Raw genomic sequence first — 25,217 nt, forward strand, 5'->3', positions numbered from 1 at the left:
GGTTGCAATCCGTTGCCGGACACGGAAAAAGACAAAAGACCAAAAAAAAAAAAAAAAAAAGCTTATATAGCAACTGGGCTTAAATGGTGGGGCACTGGAATCAGTGACCTGGAATGGGGCCAGGGTAGGACAGCCATGAATAAACCCAGGTCTGCTGCACCGTACAGCCCATTTCCTCTCGCTGTACCTCTCTACTTTCCTTACTTCAAGACTCCAGGTCTAGACAGAGGGCAGTTCCAAAGAGGGGAGAGGACTCCTGGGCCACACCAGTCCAGTCTCATAAGAGGGGTGATGAAGGAATTCCTTCACCCTGCCACCAGCGCCCACACCAAGAGGGCACCCACCTTCTCCCACCACTTCACGCCCAGCTGCCCCCACCATCCCATCAGCCACCCCCTCCAAAACAAACAGCACTACTTACATATTCTTTAATGTCCTTTGATTTTACAGCCTTGTAGGAATAATACGCAGGGTAAAGGGTGCCAAATATAAGCCTGGAGGGAAGAGAGAAAAATGATGTGACTTTCATTCATCCTATTTAATGCAAAATGTCTGTCTTCGATGCCAGGAGCACTTCTCCAAGCTACTGAAAATGCTGCTGTGGGGCTTGACTTATTTTTACAAATGCCCTGAAGGTTTTCTGCTCTGGCTGGGGCCTGCTGGGAACCTCTATCTCCTTTTACTGCCCCAACACACTCACCTTCCTTCAATCTGTGGTTTGGCAACACGGAAGGATGGTTTGGGGTGATGGAAGCCAAAAAATGGGGGGAGGGCTAGCTAAGCAGCCAAGACCCCTGAAATTAAGGCCGACTTTCCCCTCCTGCTGCTAATCCCCACCTGATGCTCTATAACTCCCTCTCACACCTTGGCTTCCTCCATCAAAACCTTTTCCCTCAAAGTTCCTTCAAATTTCACTCCCCTCAGACTTAATCTCAGCCTCCTGCATCCAGATTAAGCTTCTCACATAGTAAATCCAATCAGGCCAACCCCTCTTCCTGCCACACACATCCCCAAACTGCATTAACTTGCTCTCATGGCTCTCAAGATGAAGGAGCAAAAATGTCACCACCAGTGTGACTGTTCGGGCATTGGCTCTCACTGACCTATGCCCAGGGCTCTCAGCCTCTAAGGACGTGCACAGCATAGCTCCACCTGCCCTCATTCCCTCCACCTTGCCTCTGCCAGTGCTGTTCTCTCCTTCGGGAATCATCCCTCCCCTTCTTTGTCTGGTTACTTCTGTTCATCCATCGGATCCCAGCTCCAATGTGCATTCTTCACAGAAGCCTTCCCTGACCTCTCTAGCCAGGTCACATCCCCCCCACTACACTCTTACAGCACAATGTACCTATTATCAGGGTGTTCTTTTATTTGTGTGATGCTTTGACTGACAGTCATCTCCCCGGTGGAGCCTTCCCTGACCTCTCTAGCCAGGTCACATCCCCCCCACTACACTCTTACAGCACAATGTCCCTATTATCAGGGTGTTCTTTTATTTGTGTGATGCTTTGACTGACAGTCATCTCCCCGGTGGACTGTCAGTACCTTGAGGGCAGAGAACTGTTTTGCTCAGTCAGGGTTGTATTCTCAGCACCTACCACATAGTAGGCCATCAACAGACATTTTTAAATGAATGACTGGAATGTCAGAGCTGTAAGGGTTTAACCCTTTTACCTAACAGATGAGGTCACCCCCAAGTGTCAACGCAGGTACAAGCTGATTAGGTGCAGGAGCCGCCTTGGCCCAGGCCCCACAGGAGCCAGTATCTCCTGTGACAACCCCACATACAGAGCTTCCAGGGTCCCCACAAGGAGCCTGCTTGGTTACAAAAGACACCACACTGAGGAAGCCTACAGCCATGGCTCACTGGGTTATGCAGAGGTTGGTACAGGGAACTCCCAGTCCAGATGCAATTTACCAAGCAGGGGCCGACTTTACCACAAGCACTGTTGCCAGGGAATACCCTAACATTCCACATTCATCAGGTTTCCAGGGAAAAGCAAAGTTAAAGGAACCCAGTCAGTTTCTGACACTGAAGAGGAGAGGGCTGTGTTAACTCGACTCACATAGGCCTTATTCCATTCAGGCTGCCTTGGTCAAGGGAAGCCCTTTCATAGATAGGACATCGATGCACACAGCAGTTAGTCACTTGGTTGTCTAAGGTCCTGTGACTACGAAGGGGTAAAGCAGGGGATGGAATCCAGACAGGCTGGCCTCCCCCTAGCCTGGCTTCTTGCCACCACTGTCCACTGCCTTGGAGACCAAGGCCACCGTATGGGAAGGCAGAAGTTATCTGTGTGAGGAGCAACATAATCCAGCAAATGGGACAAAAAGTAGGTCTGGGGTGGGAGGGGGAACATTTAAGAAAGAGGGTAGGCATCAGTGCCAAAGACACCAGACAGGCCAAGGGGTGCAGCCTGAGGAAGCTCAGTGGGTTTGGTCACAGCCAGCTTGGTGAGGAAGGTCTTCCCAAATCCTGCACCCTGCCTCTGCCTGCCCCACTCCTAAGCATCCTCAGGTACCAGGGGAGCCTTTGTTCCTCATTGAGGCCTTTCCTGTCCTTGCCACACCCCTGAGGATTAGTTTCTACATTGCCACAATCCCGTCCTTTTCCCTTTCTTAGCCCTTATCATAACACTTGGTCTATTCAGTGTCTGACTCTCCCCCAAGAATGTATGTTCCACAAAGCTAGGGATGGTGTCTGTCTTCTTCATAAATGTACCCCCGTGCCTGGTGCAGTAGGAAGCACTCANGTTCCACAAAGCTAGGGATGGTGTCTGTCTTCTTCATAAATGTACCCCCGTGCCTGGTGCAGTAGGAAGCACTCAGTAAGTATGTGTTCAATGCATGAAGTTTCTGAGTGCAAAGCCAAAGTTGGCACCATCCAGAGGACGCTTGTGACCTTGGGACTGAGGTCTCGGCAGTGAGATGGATGCCAGATGGCTCCAGGCTGATTCAGCAAAGCCTCAGGCACAACACCCCAGACTCTGGGGAAATAAACATGCTACTGCTTGGGTACAGATCCCTGGTTATCATCCATGTCTGCCGGGATGGTGTCCAGCCCCTGCCCCGAGGTGGCATGTGAGTGGTGGAAGAGACAGGTGGAAAGTGCATCTCCACCCAGCGGCCGAATGACTGGCTGCTCTGTGAACTCCAATGAGCCGTGACACCTTCTGAGTGGTCACAGAGCCAGGGAGCTTCGAGAGGTGCCTGGACAGGGAGGCCTGTGCTCAGTCTGCAGGACTCTTCTGATGTGAACTGGCTGCCAGCCTCCCCCTGCCTGGCCCCCAAGTGACAGCACAGGGTCCCACCACAGGCAAATTTGCTTTGCAGTTCCAAAAACTCAACGACACTTAGGATTTCACTGCCCAGGGAAGAGGGGAATGGGATTAAAATGGCCCATTGTTCTTAATTTATTTTGAAGAAAAGAAATAATGAAGCAGGCCCATACTGAAAGGGTTTGGTACTTAGGTCTGTTCAGACCAAGCCCCCTTGCAAGGCCTTTCTCCACCAGCCCCACTGGCCCTCCTTCCAGCCTCATGGCCCACCCCTCACTCAGTCTTGGGATCACAGAGCCAGCAGCTGTCCCCTGATCAGCCACACTCACTTGCAATCTGTGACTTCCTGGCATTTCTTTCTTCTGCCTGAATCTTAGTGCATAATCTTCCCCCAACCACACAACTTTTTTGTTTTTCCTTATCAATTCCCACCGATCCTTTAGACCCATCTCAAAAAGCCACTTCTTCTGTGAAGTTTTTGCTCTCTCTTCTCTCAGAATTTTCTTGACACTGTTTAAGTCTGTGACAGCCCTTATGTAGTAGTACTAATAATAAAACATTTAAAATATTCATATCAGTGAGTGCTCCCTAGTGCCAGGCACTGTCCTACAGGCTGTACACACTCTTTCAGTTAATCCTCATACCTGTACAGGATAAGAATTCTGACGACCCCATTTTACAGACTGGGACACTGAGGTTGGCTGTATTACTCACTTGTCCAAGGAGACACAGCCAGGAGCAGAGCTGGGACACTGCCCAGGCAGCCTGATGACAAAGCCTGCGCACCATCCAGAGGACACTTGTGACCTTGGGACTGAGGTCTCGGCAGTGAGATGGATGCCAGATGGCTCCAGGCTGATTCAGCAAAGCCTCAGGCACAACACCCCAGACTCTGGGGAAATAAACATGCTACTGCTTGGGCACAGATCCCTGGTTATCATCCATGTCTGCCAGGATGGTGTCCAGCCCCTGCCCCGAGGTGGCATGTGAGTGGTGGAAGAGACAGGTGGAAAGTGCATCTCCACCCAGCGGCCGAATGACTGGCTGCTCTGTGAACTCCAATGAGCCGTGACACCTTCTGAGTGGTCACAGAGCCAGGGAGCTTCGAGAGGTGCCTGGACAGGGAGGCCTGTGCTCAGTCTGCAGGACTCTTCTGATGTGAACTGGCTGCCAGCCTCCCCCTGCCTGGCCCCCAAGTGACAGCACAGGGTCCCACCACAGGCAAATTTGCTTTGCAGTTCCAAAAACTCAACGACACTTAGGATTTCACTGCCCAGGGAAGAGGGGAATGGGATTAAAATGGCCCATTGTTCTTAATTTATTTTGAAGAAAAGAAATAATGAAGCAGGCCCATACTGAAAGGGTTTGGTACTTAGGTCTGTTCAGACCAAGCCCCCTTGCAAGGCCTTTCTCCACCAGCCCCACTGGCCCTCCTTCCAGCCTCATGGCCCACCCCTCACTCAGTCTTGGGATCACAGAGCCAGCAGCTGTCCCCTGATCAGCCACACTCACTTGCAATCTGTGACTTCCTGGCATTTCTTTCTTCTGCCTGAATCTTAGTGCATAATCTTCCCCCAACCACACAACTTTTTTGTTTTTCCTTATCAATTCCCACCGATCCTTTAGACCCATCTCAAAAAGCCACTTCTTCTGTGAAGTTTTTGCTCTCTCTTCTCTCAGAATTTTCTTGACACTGTTTAAGTCTGTGACAGCCCTTATGTAGTAGTACTAATAATAAAACATTTAAAATATTCATATCAGTGAGTGCTCCCTAGTGCCAGGCACTGTCCTACAGGCTGTACACACTCTTTCAGTTAATCCTCATACCTGTACAGGATAAGAATTCTGACGACCCCATTTTACAGACTGGGACACTGAGGTTGGCTGTATTACTCACTTGTCCAAGGAGACACAGCCAGGAGCAGAGCTGGGACACTGCCCAGGCAGCCTGATGACAAAGCCTGCGTTCTTTATTCTCCCAGGGCTGCCTGTGCTGGCTGAGTCTGTCTCCCCATCCAGACCATCCAGACTTGTCCAAGGAGACACAGCCAGGAGCAGAGCTGGGACACTGCCCAGGCAGCCTGATGACAAAGCCTGCCTTCTTTATTCTCCCAGGGCTGCCTGTGCTGGCTGAGTCTGTCTCCCCATCCAGACCATCCAGTCCTGGGTGACTAGAGGGGTCCTTAGTGCCTGGCACAGCTCCTGCCCAAGTGGGTGCTTGACAAACAGTGGGTGTCTGTTAAGTGAATAAATGATCGAGCAGTTGCAATCCCTCTCCCAGGAACTCAGCCCATCTGCTGGACTTGCATAACTCCCTACAAGGTCAGGAGGAAAGTGGTAAAATATTTAGGAGGGCCTGAAGCTCCTTTGGTGCTCAAGGTTGGCTCAGGCAGAGAGATGGTAGAAGGCTTGAGTGCTGTTCTGTATAGAGGAGTCCAGGCTCTGTGTTAACACACTCCTCCTGGTTATCTTTGAAGGGAGCTTGCATGTACCTCAGAGCTCTGCACCCACCCTCCCTTCTCCCCACCGTCATTATCTGTCACCCCAATTTATTGGCTCCATTTATCAGCTTGCTGTGTTTCTCCTATCCTGGCCCTTCACTCTTCCTCTTGCTCCAAGTTAGCGGCCTTCTTCCAGATTGGTCCCCCCCACCTGCTCCACATCTGCAGCACCTCGAAGGGATCATCCATCAATCTCATGTGAACACCACAGTCTAACGCAGTGGTTCCCAACAGGGGCGACTGAGCTTCCCAGAGACATCTGGACAATATCTGGAGACATTTTAGTTGTCACAACTAAGAGGGTGCTACTGGCATCTAGTGGGTAGAGGCCAGGAGTGCTGCTGAACATCCTACAACACACAAGATAGTACCTTACAACAAAGAATGACCCGGTCCAAAATGTCAATAGTGCCGAGGCAGAGAAACCCTGGCCTAATGTACTGTTTCCCAGTCTTTGGGTCAAAGACTCTTCACCCAATCACAAAGGGAAATCTGCCTCAAGAGTTTAAAACAATGCCCAGTGTTCCAGGAAAAACAGTAAATGCTCAGATAGAAGGGGGATGGCCCAAAATGGTAAAAGCCACACACCTACTCCATTGGCCAATGTCAAGAAAGACACAGCTCTAAGGCTTCTTACCAACTTCTTGGAGCTCTGGCCAAGGGAAGAGAGAGAGTGCTCATACAAATGAACTGTAAATGTGACTCCGGTTACTGCTGCCGAGGAAGTCTACTTATCGTTCTCTGGAATCTGCAGGGACACCATCACTGGCCGAGGGCTCGGCTACAGGCTGTGGCACCGTGGTGGCTAACCGTGGCCACGTCTTCTGCAAACCATGAAACAAACCAGTACTTTCCCCAGTCTTCTCAGGCATCCCACAGTGGGATTGACATTTCCTAATCCTAAATTATACTGAAAATTTAAAAAATCAATGCTAGCAGTATGTTTTTTAAAATTAATTCTTAAATGTAAAAGAAATTACAAGCTTATTTATACAGTTGTTCACACTATTATAAAACAAATTGCACTGAAGAAACAGTATACCACACAAGGGCTTCTAGAATGCTGTATTTCTTGACCTGGTGGTAATTACAGAGTTTTGCTTTATAAATACAAATGTATATTAAATTGTACACATATGTTCTCGGAAGTTTTCTGTTTGTATATGTTTTACTTTTTAAAAATGGTGTGCCACATCCAGGAAAATGAATTTGTACAGAAGATCTTCCAATTCATGAAGGCATCTGTTTCATCTGAGCATTAAAAGGTATTAAAATTTATAATGATTATATATATTTTTTTGTTCTTATGCAATGAAATATATCATTTCTTTTTCTAAAAGCTTATAGATCAATTTTTATTACTTCTTATGAGAATTAATCTCTAAGACTGTTTTTATCATCTACTCTAACAGAAGAATTCTTGGTTGTGAGCTCCTTTGTTGTTCCAATAAATATGCTATAATTTTTAATTTGAAAAAAACTTTAAAACGTGAGAGATATATTTGAAGTCCCCTATATACTCTTCCCTGATACAATCCCTCCCTCCTCTCCAAAAGTCACCACTATCCTGAATTTGGTGTTCATCATTCTCACCATGTTTTGATTACCTACATGAGCCAGGCATAAATAGAAAAAAATATTGTTTATCCCTGTTTAAACATCATACAAATGGATTCACACTACATGTATTACACTGGGAGATATGTTTTTTAATTCAACTTTATGTTTTGAAGTTTGATCCATGTTGACACTTGTCTATATCATTTTTAACTACTGTGTACCACTTTACTATATGAATATGAGCGGTCTTCAAAAAGTTCATGGAAAGATTCGTATTTTAATTCCATTTGTTCCACAAACTTTTGGAAGTACTCTTGTATATCATGACTTATCCATTTTTTTTTTTGATGCATATTTAGTTTCTCTCCAATTTTTCCCTATTACAAGCAGGGCTATGATGAACATTCTTATACATATTTCTTTGTGTACATTTAAAAAAATTTTTTTGCAGTGGCCAGTACAGGCTTGCATGCATTTGAGACCTTCTCTGCGGTATATACATAGTATGGAACTTCTGGGTCATAAGATATAGCATCTTCCACCAAATAACACAAAACCACTTGCCAGAGTGGTTGTACCAATTTATAGTCCTTGCAAGAGTAAAAGAGTTCTAATGCTTCCCATTCTTGCCAAACAAGTCAGATTTTTAAATTTTTGCCATTCTGATGGGTGTGAAATTGTATCCCATGTTTGTTTTAATTTGTATTTCCTCAGTTACGAGTGAAGTTAAGCAACATTTTATGCCTACTGGCCATCTGGGCTGCTTACCTGGCCTGCTTATATCCCTTCATGCAGTTGTTTATCTTTTTGTTAGTGATTTTTAGGAATTCTTTGTGAATTCTGGTTATAAATCCTCTCTTGGATATAGGCATGGCAAATGTCTCTCCCAGATATAAGCTCTTTTAACTTGGTTTGTGGTGTCTTTTGTTGTAGAGAAGTTTTAAATTTTATATGGACAAATATATCGATCTTTTATAGTTTATTGTATCTTGTTGAGAAAATCCTGGTCACATATATTTTCTTACAAAAGTTTTTAACTTTTGCTTTTTCACTGTTAGGTTTTAATTCATCTGGAATTCATCTTTATGTATGATGTGAAATTTTATTCTTTTCTGTATGGATCCCAATCATCCCAGTAACCTTTACTGGATCCTTTCCCACTGATTTGCAGTGCTGCCCCTCTAATATACAAAGTTTTCCAACCTGTATAGCTATTATTTTCAGCTCTCTATTCTAGTCCACTGATCTACTGTCTAGCCACGCACATATACCCATAATATCTTAATAACCATAATATTAATAACCATAGTTCTAATATCCTTAAAACTGTCTTATATATTCTTGGCCCTTTGTTTTTCTATATGAATTCTGAGATAGCTTGTCAAGTTCCACGAAAAACCTTAATTAGAATTTCACTGAATTCACAAAATTTACCTGGGAAAAACCACGATCTTTATGATACCATATTTTCTCTTCATGAACATGGTCACTTCTACTTCTTGATGTCTTCTTTAATGTCTTTTCATGATATATTGTAAATTTCTCCATAAAGATCTTGCACATGTTTTATCTTATTCTTTGGCACTTCAGCTTTTTTTTTTTTTTTTTTGGTGGTTATATTGTGAATTTTTTAAATTAGATTTTCTATTGGTTATTTATAGTGTACAGGAATGCTATAGATTTTCCATGTTTATCTCAGAACCACTAACCTTGCTGCAATCAGAGGGATCTGGAAGCTCAAATGCATTACAGTAAAGAAAAGAAGCAAACTGAAAGGCAGCATGTGGTATGACTCCATTTATGTGCTATTTTGAAAAAGGGAAATTTATAGGGACAAAAACCAGAGCAGTGGTTGCCAGGGCTAGGGGTGGGGGCAAGGGCTGACTACAGAGTGTGCAGGAATTTGGAGGTGTGATGGTGCTGCTCTGCATCTTGATTGTGGTGGTGGTTACACGACCGTATGTATTTGTCAAAACTCAGAATTAAAATCACACTTTAAAAACTTGCACTAAAAAGGGTGAATTTTACTAATCTCACCTCAATAAAACTGACCTATAAAAAACCAAAAGCATTTGAAGGAGTTCACACTCACCAGTGAGCTATGAGTGTGTGTCTCCAAAACTGGATAAAGCTGAGCTGGGCATCAGCCTCCAAGGTGACCAGTACTGTCCTGATGTCAGAGAGTCCATGTGTGGCAAAACAAGATTCACAAAAGCCATAATGCATCTCCAAGGCCCACTAATACTCCAACCCCAAAAGAACCGTCTCAGATACGCCATGGGCCTGGGTTCCGAATGCACCTCAGAAAGCCTGACCTTTACCACACTGCTGCAGGGAACATCTCATTCACAATGGTTTTCCAGGAGCTTAAGCTGAGCAAAGAGTTGCTCAGGTTGGGCACACAGCTCAAGGTTCCCATGGCACTGCAAACCACCTGGGCTTTGGTTGCCATGGGTCCCAACCCTTGGCTTCTGCTTACCCACTGTGACCTCCTCCTAATAGGCTAGTGGGAGAAAAGAAAACAGCAGAACTGGCCCACTGTGCATCTTGGCTCCCTAGAGATTATATTACTATGATTTAAAAGCTACTTTTTACTGAGCACTCACTATACATCAGAAACTGTGCAAACTTATCTACAAGCATTATCACTTTTCAACTTCATATGAGTCAGGTGTTATTGCTTTCCTCACAGTACAGGCAAAGAAACTGGGGTTCAGTGAAATTAAATAGAGTAGTTCCCCCTTATCCACAGGCACAAACTTATCTACGAGCATTATCACTTTTCAACTTCATATGAGTCAGGTGTTATTGCTTTCCTCATAGAACAGGCAAAGAAACTGGGGTTCAGTGAAATTAAATAGAGTAGTTCCCCCTTATCCACAGGCAGTTCATTCCAAGAACCTCAGTGGACGCCTATACCACAGACAGTACCAAACCCTATATGTACTATGATTGTTCCTATACATACACACCTATGATAAAGTTTAATTTATAAGTTAGGCACCGTAAAAGATTAACAACAATAACTAATAACAGAATAAAACAATTATAACAATATATTATAATAAAAGTTATGTGAATGTGGTCTCTCCCTCTCTCAAAATATCTCATTGTACTGCAGTCTCCTATTTTCAGACTGTGATTGAACATGAGTAACTGAAACCACAGAAAGTGAAACAGTAGATAAGGGGGGACTACGGTAATTGAGCTTCACGATTAGTCAGGGGAGGGATGAGGTCAGACGTGAACCCAGGTCTGTCTGACTCCACTGCCCATCACTTCGCTGCTGTGATTCACTGCCTTCCTGACTCCGCAGTGCTCAGAGCCTGCAGGTGACCCCTGAATGAATGAATGCATGCATGAATGAATGAATGAATGGGGACTAGAAGAGCAGGAGGGAGAATGCTGCCTGTTTCCTTGCTGAACGGAATTCCACTCTGGCCCTGCATTATACATTTACTGACACCAGGTGACAGTACAATTACAGGGTTCCGAGCACAATAAACCATTCATGCACACGAGGATCTCTGTCAGTCTGTGCTGATCTTGGCAGAACAGAAACGAACCACATTCTGCTTTCTCACCTTGGCATGTGATTCTACTGGTCTCTCTGTAGAGTCATTCTTTTCCCAGCATGTTTCGGTCTCCTGCTCCTCTCTGCAGATTTGGGACAACTAACACATATACAACTCTTCCTGGGGTGACACCCCTCACACATGTCATTCGCTTATTTGCTCATCTGATCTGCACTGCACCCCTCTGAGATACCTAGGGTTACTTTCCCAATCCACAAATGAAGAAACCAAAGCTCAGAGTGGTGTAGGGATCTGCCAAATTTCTTCCCCTACCCAACAAGATTCAACTCCAGGTCCCCGTCTACACGTCCACGATGATTCCCCAACCCACACTGCCTCTAGCACGGGAGGGGAGGGGTGATATTGCTTATTTACAGCTTTGTATAATGTGTGCTGCAAAAATCCCAATTTACATGGGATTACAGAAGTGCTCTCAAACCCAACTTAGAAAAGCACAAAACAGAAAAGTTCGACTCAAACAGGAACAAATATTCTGTAAAATTTCAATTTATGCTATTAACCCTCCAATCCAATTCACTCAGATCCTGCTCAAATGTCAATCTGAAGCTCTTTTTGTTTTTAGGTCTAACCTGTAGAAGTTTCTAAAGAAACCCTGCTTTATTGTGTGTGGTGGAAAGAGGATGGGCTTTGACATCAGACCCGAGTTTGAATCCCGCTCCATCACTGAGTAGCTGTGGGACGGCAGGCATGTTCCTAACAACTTTGGACTGGTTTCCTGGAGGGTAGAAACCAAGAACACCTACTTCCATCAGCCACTATGCAGACTGAACGAGGAGACTATACGTAAAGATTTAACATCTCAGACATACCATAGATGAATAACAGCTGGACTGGTTTCCTGGAGGGTAGAAACCAAGAACACCTACTTCCATCAGCCACTATGCAAACTGAACGAGGAGACTATACGTAAAGATTTAACATCTCAGACATACCATAGATGAATAACAGATGTTCGTTCCTTTCTCTTCCCTTCCACAGGAATACTAACATCAAGTGCCAGTTCTTTCAACTACAGAACATTTCTCATTCAATCATTAAATATTTGTTGAGCACCTACCGTGTGCCCTGGGTTCTCTGGTAGGGAAGGCAGCCAGCAAACATAATTATACAAATAACTGTTTAATAACAACCCCTGTGGTGAGTCCCACTGAGTCTGTTTTAGAGAAGAAAACAGATGTGTTTATAACTTCCCTGTGGCCACCTGTCTGCTAGCCCATGTCCCCTCCCCATATCTGAGAGCCAGAGACTTGACCTCCAGCCAGAGGTCTTTGCTAAAGGGTTTTCACCCTCAATGGACTTCATCAAAAGACCCCTACAAGATGCATATTTGGGGAGAGGGATGGACTGATGGGCCTTCCTGTCTGCACCATGAAAGGGGGTGGGGAGTGTGAGGGGCTCTTAGATCTGGACTTGGGGGGGTCAGCAGGTATCTGTGGGGTTTTCTGGGGACTTGTTTGCCCAGCTGGTGCCCTCTTGGCTCCCACATGGCAGGTGCTGGTTGTCCTCCGTCAGGGACCAGCTAGCTTTGAGGTGCGCATGTGTGAATGTACCTGTCTGGGGAGGGTATCAGAGGACCTCAGAGAAGTTGGCAGGAACAGGATGATCCTTTACTGACACCCACCAAGCATTGATACCCACAGCAGTCAGCTGAAGTGACTACTATTATTCCCTTTTACACAGCAGGGGCATAGAACTCAAGGAGGTTAAGTCAATTCATTCATTCACCCATTCATTCATTCATTCAATAGACATTTATTCAGTCCCTATTCTGTGCCAGCCTCTGAGTCCAACACAAGGTCACAGAGCTCCTAAGTGGGAGAGCTGGATTCAAACAGTCTGCCTGGCTTCCAACGCCTTGTTCTTTCCAACCCAAGTTGATACCTCAAGAAAGTCAGAGCTTTTATCTTCCGGGCAGTCGCAACGTGGCTGGGGTGTCAGGTATATCAGGACAAGATAGGTGGCAAGGCAAAGCTGTGTGTGCTGAGTGTGGAAGGAAAGGCATATGATGATGGGCTCAAGTGCCTTCATCACTAGATTATGAGCTTTCTGAGGACAGGACTGGGCCTTCCTATCTGAGCACCTCCAGGGCTGTGCACAAAGGAGGTGACGCAGGTGACAACATGGATGAAATTCAAGTTCACTAGGCTAAGTGAACGAAGCCAGACTCAAAAGGCTATGTACTACTCGACTCCATTTATAGGACCTTCTGAAAAAGGCAAAACTATAGAGGCAGAAAACATGAGTTGCCAGAGATGGGGTGGGGGGATATTGACTACAAAAGGGCATGGGGGAATTTTTGGAGGTGACGAGCCTGTTCATATTTACACTGTGGTGGTGGTTGCCTGACTGTGCATTTGTCAAAGATCACAGAACCACACAATAAAAAGGGAGAATTTCTCTATGCAAATCATACCCTAATTTTTTAAATGGGAAAAACAAGAGAGAGAGAAAAAAGAATGAATACAAGAAGAAGTAGATTGACCGTGACTAGAAAAGATTAAGCTACCAGGCTCTCAACTGCCTGGGCCCTGGGAGGGGTCCTAGCAATGTGTTCATCAAATTTTTGATGACTTTTCTGAAAAAGGTCGCCCCCTGCAATTGTAAGCTTCAGGCCCCATGAAACCTAGATCGACCCCTGAACACAGGTATAAGAACAGATCAAGAAAGGAAGAATGGAGGGTTCCCACAGAGTTGGACTCCAATGGGAGCCTAAGGAAAGGCAAGGCCTGGTTCTGGCAGAGACAGGAGGGGAGGACAACCATGGAAAGGAAGCCACATGAACAACAGTGCGGAGGTTTTCCAAGGTTCCCGATGACCACAGGAGCACCAGGAATTTGGGGGTCCTACACTTTACATTCACCACCTCGAGCATCCATGTCACGGTGTGATCTCAGCCACTCAAGCCACTCTTGGCAGACAGGAGAGCTCTGACATAATGGGACGTGGAAATTCGAGATGCTGGTAAGCTGGTGTAACAGGCACTTGTCAGTCTTCTGGCTCCCAGCACAGCAATGAGCTCCACTGCCTTGTGTAGGGAAGTTTCCACCTCATGTACCTGAAGCTGACAATGGTTGATGCTTACTCTCCCAGGCTCCTTTGCAGCAGGGTGTGGGCCTGTGGCTCAGGCGCCACCAATCAAACACATCTGCCCTGACATGAACCCAGGTCCTCCCAACCCCCTCGCGTGGCTACCCTGAGGCAGCATCCCTTATGCTTACCATCCTGTGATACCATGTGAGCAAATACTGCCAAATGAGTTACTGATTTCTTCATCTGTTAAAATCAGCCAAGTTAACACAGTAGAAATGTAGGTGAGCCTTTTAAATGGTTCTGTCTCAGATATTTGCATACCCCTGTTCATAGCAGCATTATTTATAATAGCCAAGAGATGGAAGCAACCCAAGTGTCCATCAGCAGATGAACAGATAAACAAAATGTGAGAGACAGATAGACAGATATAAATATTATTCAGCCTCAAACAGGAAGGAAATCCTGACACATGCCACAACATGGACAATCCATAAGGTCATTATGTTAAATGAAATAAGCCAGTCACAAAAAGATACCGTGTGATTCCATTTATGAGTGAGCTATTCTAGATAAGTCTACTACTTATCTAGATAAGTCAAATTCACTGAAACAGAAAACAGAATCATGGTTGCCAGGAGCTGTGGGGAGGGGAAAAAGGGATTTGATTAATGAGTATAGAATTTCAATATTCTTTTTTAAAAATTATTTTGTCAGCTGGCTGGTATGGGGATCCAAACCCTTGACCTTGGTGTTATAACCCCATGCTCTAACAACTAAGCTAACCAACCAGCTCTAGAGTTTCAATTTTCAATTTTGCAAGATGAAAAAGTTCTGGAGATTGGTTACAGAACAATGTGACTATACACTACATAATTATACACTTAAAAGTGGTTAAGATGATCAATTTTTTTTTTCCTTTTTGTCTTTTTTACTGACCAGTAACGGGATTGCAACCCTTGGTGTTGCGCCCGCACCGCGCTCAGCCAGTGAGCGGGAACCGGTCTCCACATGGGATCCGAACCCTCGGCGGGAGCGCCGCCGCACTCCCAAGCGGCACACTCTCCAGTGTGCCACCGGGCCGGCCCTAAGATGATCAATTTTATGAGTTTTTTTTATCACAATTAAAATAATAAAATAAATTTATGTTTATGAACCAAAAAAAACTTTACATAAGTATTTGTTCAAAATCATCCATACTTGAAAATTTTATAAAAACAGAATTTACTTAGTACAGTCCTTAACAAATTTAGAGGAAAACATACATATAATTCTTTCAATTTACATCTGTTCTGTTTCATGGTACAGTGCTACTTAATTTGCTAAAATTTTCAAACAAAATAAAATTTACCAATTATAGAATACATGTTACACCCATCACATTTCAAGCCACTCACTGTAATGACATTTAAGATGAGGGCAAATTAACAAGCAATGCAAATACGTATGTTTTAAAATGGTTCCAGTTGTAGAAGGAAAATATTGCTGTATATTATGTTCTGTTTAGAAGTTACACTATTTAAAATGTTCCTGCTATTGATATTTTATACATTGTTATTTTTTTTTACACTGTTTTATACATTGTTATTATTTTTTTATATCTTGATTTGTTCCAGCAAGGATCTGAGGTGTTGGTTATAGATAATGTGTGGCTCATAAGAAATTATCATGATTCCAGGCCACTGGGTTTGTCAGCAGAAAGGCTCAGGCCAGCTAACAAAAGCACTGCTGTCACCTAACCTGAAGCAGAGGGAGGAGTTAGAGGAGACTGGCTATGTCCAGACCTGAGACTCCATCTCACCTGGTCATGGAAGAACAAAGATTGTCTGAAGCAAAGGGATGTTTGGCTGAAGCCCAGAATGCCACCCTGATTACACCACAAAACCCCATGAAAAGCGAACAAGCTGGAAAGCAGCCAAGTTTCCTTCAGTGAGTAACGTTTAAATTTTGAGAGGAAAATTTCCAGCACATGTCTTAATGAGGAGTGAGTGCAGGACGGTTAAGGAACAAACACAGCTAATAGTACTGGCTGGAAGTTCTCCTGAGCCTCAACCCTGAGTTGGCCAGCCCAGGCACACATGGACCCGTGGGGCCAGAACCCACCGTTCTGGAAACTCTTGCCCACCTGCCCTGCAGATGATGTAGGAAAGGCCACCGCTTCCCTGGGAGGACGCCAGCACCGGGGCCTCTCCAGTGTGCAGCTACACACCTCCAAGGGCCCCGGGCACCGTGTGTAACATGGGCCTGTGTACAGAAGGCAAGGCCCGGTGTGCATAATAATCTTTTATTTTTGATGCTGCAAAGGGAAATCCTTTGGACTGCTTAAAGCTAAGAAGTTAAAATATAACAAACAGCTTGCTTTGTTTGGAAAATAAAGATATTCCTCTCAATACCACACAATGAGAATTACTCTTTAACAACTGTGCCATTTGCTTTTACAGATCTGAAGAGAATGGATAAAACGAGGTCACTCAAAATTCCAAGACAGATAGCAGGAGGAGTTAGCTTTTTTTTTTTTTTTTTTTCCCTTTTTTTCTTTTTTCGTGTCCGGCAACGGATCGCAACCCTCAGTGTCGTGCCCGTACCGGACCGGGACCGGCAATGGGATCGCAAACCTCGGTGCTGCGCCCGCACCTCGCTCAGCCAGTGAGTGGGAACCGGTCTGTATGTGGGATCTGAACCCTCGGCGGGAGCGCCGCCGCGCTCCCAAGTGGCGCACTGTAGCAGTGCACCACCGGGCCGGCCCAGAGTTAGCTTTGAGGATGGAGATGTAAGAGATTTCATGTTGTTCAGAATGAAAACTGTACGCATTCTTTCTACTTGTGAGCCCCGAATGGCCAAGAGCCCAGGGAGACACAAGGAAAGTCTCAGTGACGGATGTCCTGTTAGCCAGGGTACCAATACCGAGAAGGACAGCTTCACATTTTGAAAAAAAAACATTAACATCCCACAGTAACCAGTGCCAATTACTGAGTACTTGTGGGGTGCTGGGCATGGCTTTAAGCAGTTTAAACTCTATACAGGAGGCATGATTATAATCTCCATTTCATAGACCAGAAATGAGGATCAGAGAAGTTAACTAATTGAGCTAAGGTCACACAGCAAGTCTGTGGCAGGGCTGAAACTAAAATGTGAGATTTTCAAAGCCAGGTTGCTAAACCACAAATATTCTGATTTTTTTGATTGTACGAAATCAGTTAAATATTGTGATCACATGTTATGTTTGTATTAGCATGAATCCTAGGCTTTACTGAGGAAATCTTTTTAAGTCCTCATGAGGATTGGTTTATTACAAATGAGATCATCTGATACATAAGCCACTTAAGAAGTCTCGCCCAAACTATAGCACGATTTGTGTTCTGCTGAAAGCAGACAAAAGAGTGAGGGATCAGGTCAATGCCACCATGTTATGGATCTACCCCTTCTCCTCAGAGTTCTCCTGGGAGCAAGTGCCATAGGCCCGTCTGATGTGCAGACCCAGTGCCCTCTGCCGAGGACCAGTGGGCACTGTGCTACAAACCACCCATTTGATCTCCCTTCACACTGGTGACATCCCGAGGCTTTCCCCACCCACCGAGCTGGTCAGCACGTGTGAATGGGAGATGTGGCCTCCATTCTGCCTGGCTCTAAAGCCACTCAAGCCTTAAGCTGCACCATGGAAGGAGAGATTGACCTCAGAGACCTTGGAACTCGGGGACCATGGCACTTGTCTGTGCTGCGCCACTTAACAAATGTGGGTCCCTGCACAAGCGTCCAGGAGCCTTGCTTGTTTTATCTTCCCCGCAAAATGGGGTGTCCTCAAAGGTGCTGGGGAGTGTCAAATGGAATAATATCCAAGAAAATACTTTGAAAATGGAAATGCTGCATAGACCTGCAAAATTATTTTTCCTGTGGGGAGGCTCCAAGCAGAGGACCATGGACTATGGTGTCCTACCACCAGAAGGGTGACATGGGAGCCATCATGAGAGATGGGACAGTCCTGGGGGGGCTGAGTCAAGCCCTTGTTCCAACGAGACCCATGAATGCCACATGGCTGGGAGACCAAGGACAGCCATTGCCTGCAGGACAGATTTCTCCCTGGGGGCCAGGGTGGGGTAAGAGACACATTTCCAGTGTGAATGTTTTTGGCAGGTGCGGGGAGGGTGCCACTGTCTCAGTGGAATCATAAAAGCATCCTATCCCCTGGTTGACTGGTTCTGGGTGTATGCCCTCAGGGAAATGGCTCTTCCCAGAAGGCTCTGGGGGGGGTCTCAGAGGATGGCTGGGGTCTAACCTGGGCCCCTCCTAAAATAGAGAAAACAACTGACAAATTCACACCACTCCCTTTCCCTATATGCATCTGAGCCAAGAAGGCCTTCAGCACTATATGGAGATCCCACCCCCAACCCCAGCTGGTCTGTCAAGAAATGCCTGGGCTTAGGCATCACTGGAGATACCCCAGAGCAGGAGATAACTAAAGTAACTATTAGTCTCTGACATTTTAGCATAGAGGATTTTAACAGCTCCTGGACCACTGGCAGCAGGTAGAGAAGGGCACACTGTTGTTTAGGGCTGACTGGTTGGTTTGCTTGGGGAGCAGTGGAATTTAGGAAAAGGAAGGAGTTTGGAGGGCAGAGCACTGGCTAAAGCTGCCTAGCCAGGGCCCGGGATGACAGCACAGGGTCCCCAGGCACTGAAGCTGAGATGTGGCATGAGGAAGGCCACCCAACTGGGGGTCAGGAATCCTACCTCTAGGCTCAGCTCTGATCCCAACCAGCTGGGTGATCCTGGGCCTTCACCCCCTCTCTGGACCTTGGTCGCTCGCTGTTTCCTTGTGAAAGCATTCACCCAGTGCCTCCCAGCACAGTTGCTGGTGAGCCTGCAGTGAACAAACGAGGAGAGCACTGTGTTGAGCTAGGGGTGCCTTCCCTGCCCCCAGCTCAGGTATTCCTCTCTCCCATGACCGCAGCCTGACCCAGGCCCAGCCCTGGCCCCTGCTCGGCTGCCTCTACTGCCTGGACTCCGCTGAGTGTGAAATGGCTCTGTACTCCCCGATCTGTGTCCTGAGACAGTGTGAGGATGTTAGCAAGCCCCCAGACAATGGGGAGGCAAAGCCAAGCTGCTACAAGGCCATCTGAGCTGTCACGGACATCACCCCGTGCCATGGAACATTCCTGGAAATTGCAGGCGGAACTAGAGTGATCAAAAGGGCGTCATTTTTGCTGTATCCCTTTGTTGCCAGCATGGGAATCCTGGTCAGCAAGGCAGAGTGCTGACAGAGCCTTCCTTTGGATGGTGGAAAACAAAGAGTGGATAGACTGGGGAGGAACACAGGAAAACATGGGTGTGCTCTCATCCCTGAGGCTGTCAGTACGACAAGCGATGAAATGGCGCTGGGGTGAGAACTGGCACCACTCTTAATCGGGCAATTCCACTGCTCAAGAAACTTCCATGGCTCCCTGCTGCCCATAGAGACATGTCCAAACTGCTTATCTTGGTACCGAGGGCCTCTGCCATCTAGCTGCGGCCGCCCCACCAGCTTCATGGGCCCTCCACTAATTCCTGTGTCCACTCATGCGCTCCTGCCACTGTGCTCGGTCATCATTTTCTTGGCCCGGAGTGCTCTCCCTCCATCTCTGCCTGCCAAAATCCTATGCATGCTTCTAATGCATTGGATTAGACACCTTGGCACTACTGACATTTGGGGCTAGATCATTCTTTGTTGTGAGGGGCTTTCCTGAGCATTACAGGATGTCTAGCACCATCCCTGGACTCTATACTCATTAGATGCCTCCAGTCCAGGTGTGACAAACAAAAATGTCTCCAGACATTGCTAAATATCCTCTGGGAGCAAAACAGCCCCTGCTTTAGGGCCACTGTTGTATGCCCAGATTCCAGTGTGGAATACTACACACTTCGTAGTATTCCATTAGCACTTAACGCAGCCTCCTTTTGGCACTGAGAAACTTGACCAGTTCCTGCTGCATACTTGAATAAAGGGATATAGCTCAGGAGTGGGGACTGCCACTGTGGGCAGCTGTGTTTAGCTGCATATACGTGAAAAGTAGAAGTCTGGAGACAGAGTAACAGACACCCAAGTGCAGAGAGTAAAGCAGATGTGGCTGGAGAGCAGAGAAGTGAGGCCAGGGCCTAGGGGAAGGAGAGGCAGTGAGAAGAGCAGGCTACCCAGTAGCCTCCCAGCCTGGGTCCTGGCACCCCAGGGAGTCCAGCTGCAGTGCCCTTCCTCTTCACAGTGAAGAAGTCCCCTCTGGCTCACGCTCAGCCCAGTTGGTTTTCTCTATCTTGGTTCATGCAACCAAAAACAAAAAAGGGAAGAGGCCTTGACAGACACAACCCTCGAGACAACTGATGCCCAAAACTCAGGTCCCCTTGGCCTTCTCCTCTCCAACCTGACTGAGTCCTCTCTGACACAAGATCGTGCATCTGTGTGCACAAAGCCCTTCCCACCTCAGAGTCCCACCGACAAACCCAGATGGACCGAAAGGCACGGATCCAATTCCTGAGCGGACAGAGCCAGAAATCCAACTGAGCAGGATCCAGATGTAAATAAGGTGACCACCAAAAGAGTATGTTTGTGTAAGAAGTCATATCACCCCAACTAAATACAAGCACCCACGGTGAAGATCTGAGACCAGAGGAGCTGGGAACTGTCCAACTTTCCCATCCGCATTCCCTTTGAAGCTCCTCCTTGAAGCCGGCTCTAAGTGCTTCTCAGAGCAGATCACAGCAGCAGCAGAAACCATGAGGGGCTTTCTAGGGGTGCACAGCGCTCCCCTCCCTAGGAGCAGATAATGAATGACAGCTGGCTTGCAATGTCTTCCTTCCAGCTCCTGCCAGAGCCAGGAGCAAAACAACCCCCTGGACACTGGGCAGGGCGAGGGCTTTGGAGTCAGACAAAGGTTCTCGTCTCATTTCTAACACTTAAGGGCTTTATGACTTTAAGTTACTCCTCTAAGTTTCAGTTTCCTCATCTACAAAAATAAGAAATAACAATTCCCATTTTAAGGATTAAATGAAACAAGAGAGTTTTAAAGAGATCATCCTGATGATACTCACCAGATATTAGTTTCCCATCTCCCATCTTGTTCATATTAAACTCCTCAATTCATTTTTTAAATTAACTAAGTGACAATGTAATGTCAATTTGAAAACATAATTTATGAGGAATCATCCTCACTGTACACAATCAGCTGGAAAAATAAAAACTTGATTAAGGCTTTTTAATTTTATTTCTCAAAGTGTCCTCTAAATGGTATCAATTCCATAGATGCCAATGTCAGGAAAAACAAGCAAGAGTATACATAACACTTCAACAGATGTGCACGTCCAAGAGGCTGCAAGTTCGGTCCCCAGGCAGGTCTGATTCCCGGTCAGGGGAATGACTAACTTGTCAGAACCCTCATTTGCTCCTGGGCTTAACTGGCCAGGAGGCCCCGTGCAGATGAATGCATGGTCGTGACCTCCCCTACCAGGACAGCAGTAAATGCTTCCCCCACCCTCCCTTTCCCTTTAATTCCCGGTAGACTTTATACAGCTAGCCCAGCTTCCTGAAGTTGGAGCTCCTCATTAATGGACGTGCAGCTAATGGAGTGCTGCCTGGAGCCCAGGCCCAGAGGTCAGCAAGCAGCTTCCTTCCCTCCCGGGCTCCAGAGGCTGTTCAGTCTCTCCTGGAGGCTCCCGGGTCCCAGAGTCCTGCCTGGAAAAGGGCAGCTGGGCTCATAACACTGGTCCTTGTCACTGAGGGCCAGCCTCTCAGCCCCCAGGGCTGCACTGTGACAGGTCTTTCTCCATGCTGGCACCTATCACGAGAAAAGATTTCTCCGAATTGAAGCCACAGCCAGTTAGGAGGCCACTGGTGCTTTGTTTGGACTCAGTCTTTTTAAAGAATTCACAAACCCAATCATCAAAAATTACAGATGGGAGTAGAGATTGGCACGATGTTTCTGGGAGGCAAGTTGCCATCATTTCTCAAACTTAACAGTGTTGCTATCCTCTGCCCTAGTAATTGTACTCCTGGGAATCCACCCAGAAGAAATCATCAGAGGCAAACAAAGATTAAGGCATAAATACGTTTCATGGTGTTTTTATGCAAAAATTGAATATAATATAGATGTCCAACAATAAAGAGGGAATTGGCTCTACGACATTAAAAAGCCACTACAATTTTACCTTAGAATTCTTATGGACAATAAGAAAATACTAATATATTAATGTTAAGTGGAAAAGCAAGATACATCGTAACTTCAACCACATAAAATTTTTGTGTTCAGAAAGTCTTAGGTCCCCTGCAAAATGTATCTCTGGTTGATTATGAGTGATTTTTATTTTCTTCTTTATGCTTTCCTTTTCTTGCCCATCCCATTGTCCACAGCAGCGTTCGATCCTTCATCCATTGCTGTCGTGATACAAAGATGAGTGGGACAGTCTGGTCCTCACAGAGTTCAAGTCTAGCTGAATGCCAGTCAAACAGACCATCACACCCACAACGAACGCCATGCTGGGCTTCTAAATCTGCAACTTCCCCAGGCAGGGGATGCTCCAGCAGATCTTAAAAGAATAAATAGGGGTTTGTTAGGTTGAGGAGGAAGGTGGGATTTGGGGAAGCGTTCCAGGAAGGGAGAGCAAGCCCCAGGAACGTGATGGAGCATCGTGGGTTCAGGGCTACCAGTGGCTTAGTGTAGCTGGGTCAGGCAGAAGCTGGGCTGAGGGAAGCTCTCACTCCCTACAGCGCATTCTGCTAGTGTTGATCCAAAGGGTGACGGGAGGAGGGAAAACGAAGAGGAAGGTCACAAGGCTGGTGACTGAAAACACGAAGTTGGAAGAACTCTAACTCCTAGCACAGTGCTCGGCACGTAGTAGGTAAGCAGTAAATATGAATGACTGAATGAATGAATGAATGAATGGCTCAGATGCAGAGAACAGGTTAAAGAAGCAGTTTATACCCAAGACTATGAAGGGAGCCAATGGGTTGAAGTCCCCCCTCTAAAGAAGGGGTATATTCATTCATACATATGCTCTTGTGGTCTCCCAGGACTCATAAATATTGCAATCAAAGGAACAATTCCTGTAAAATCATTAGCAACCAAACCCTAGGCTTTGGGGCAAAGAAAAATGAATGTATCCAAATTCATGACAGCACCAACCAGGTGAAAGGTGAGTGCGCTCCGGATAAGAGGGAGGAATACAGGAGCCACCATGACACCCTCCTTCAGGCTCAGATGCTCAAACTCTGTTGTCACATTTGCAATCTCAGACTCCCAAGGTGGGAAGAGGACTTTAAAGGTTATCTACCCACCGCAGCCCACCCCCCCGCAAAAACACAATGCTTCAATCCTCTCTGCACCATCAAGCTCTTCTCCAACAATAAGGGTCGCTAATAATCTGCGCACACAAACCTGCAGTGGGGCACTCCCTTCCTCCCTCTGGAAGCAGCCATGTCATTCCTGAGGTGCTCTGTTAATTCATCAAGAAAGGCAAACAGAGACACACGCTCGCACTAGCAAAGATGAAATCAATGCACCCTGGGACAAACCCTGCTTGGCTCCACTATGCTGACCATTCCCTGTCTTATAATGACCACCCACCCCCACCCCGAAGGCGACCCTGCCTCCAGCCAGAGGTGAGGTCACCAAGGCTGGGCCTGAGCTGGGTCTTAACAGATTTTTTCCCCAGGAATTTAGAATCAGGGCTGAGATATCTGTAGGTTACTTAAAATGACGACTAAAAACTTAAGGAGCTCTGGGGTGGCCACATCTGGCCAAATGCTCACCAAAGCAGAGATGGACATCTGCAGAGAGAAAAAGAAGAATGGAACAGAGAGAAGCAGGGACAACATTTCATGCTAAGGCAGACAGACATGCTATATGGAGACAAAGTCAAGTCTTTTTTTTTAGCTCTTCATTGTTACCTAGAACAGGTATATTGTTAAAGGGTGACTAGATACTGGTTACATGAATTTAAAAGAGTGGGGGAGGGACAGGCAGGTACAGAAGCTGTCTGGGTTCAGACCTTTGCCTAGCTCCTGGTCCCAGTCCCTCATGAGGCCCAGGAGGACCCCCTACCCTCAGGTTCCAGGAGCTGCCCCAGCATTCTTCCCATAAGTGTCCTTTCTTGCTTTTTTTTTTTTTTTTTTGTCTTTTTCGTGACTGGTAAGGGGAACGCAACCCCTGGTGTGGGGTCGCCCACACCGCACTCAGCCAGCGAGCACACGCACCGGCCAGGCCTATATAGCATCCGAACCCGCGGCGGGAGCGTCGCTGTGCTCCCCGCGCTGCACTCTCCCGAGTGCGCCACGGGCTCGGCCCTCCTTTCTTGCTTAAGCTGGTCTGGAACAGGATTCTGGGATGTGCAACCAAAGGAGTCTCACTGAGATACCCCCAAGATTGCTCTGGGCCTCTGCCATCCCTTCTACCCACTCCCTCCCACCAGGCATCCTCTGCACTCTTGCCTGCACCTGCTGGACAAGCCCCAACGTCCACATCAGCCCTGCTGCTCTTCTCCCTGAACTTCACCCCCTGTCTCCAACATTTCCTCTTGGATCATGTACCCCAACTCAAACCAATTTCCCTGTTACAGTGGCTCTCAAACTTGAGGGTGTCCGACAGTCACCAGGAGGGCTTGTTAAAAGACTGCTGGGCCCACCCCCAGAGAGCCTGGTCCAGCAGGTCTGAGGTGGGGCCCGGGAATCTGCATTTTTAACACACTTTGAGAACCACTGCCCTCTGTGATACGTGGTACCATCATCTGCCACTCGACTGGATTTTTCTCCTCTTTCTCTCCCGTGGTACCCACATCTGGCAGGCTCCAAGCTTCAGGCTTCTCCTCTGTGGTGACTTTTCTGCTCAGCCCTTTCTTATTCCTCTTACCACCCGACCCTCCTCATTTCATGCCTGGAGGATTGCGAGAACCTTCTAACCAGGTTTCCTTCCCTTTGCTGACACCCTTTTGGTTCCCCTTGCACATCACTGCCAGAGTCATCCGCCAGAGCTACAGTTCTCTCCAGGCCACTCTCCTGCTCATAAGCCTTTAGTTATTATAAGTGAGGCTGCCAAGAACATTGGAGTAAAGTCTTTGTGTGGACATATGTTTTCATTTCTCTTGGGCAAATACTTGGGAGTGGAATTGCTACAAGAGATGATAAGTATATGTTTAACTTAATAAAAAAACCTGCCAAACTATTTTTTAGAGTGGCTGTATCATTTTGCTTTCCCTCCCTGCTCATAACCTTTGAATGACTTCATACAGAGTATTAAAAATTT

This window comes from Galeopterus variegatus, unplaced genomic scaffold (genome assembly GCF_000696425.1).
Source record: "Galeopterus variegatus unplaced genomic scaffold, G_variegatus-3.0.2 Scaffold1695, whole genome shotgun sequence".
NCBI lineage: Eukaryota > Metazoa > Chordata > Mammalia > Dermoptera > Cynocephalidae > Galeopterus > Galeopterus variegatus.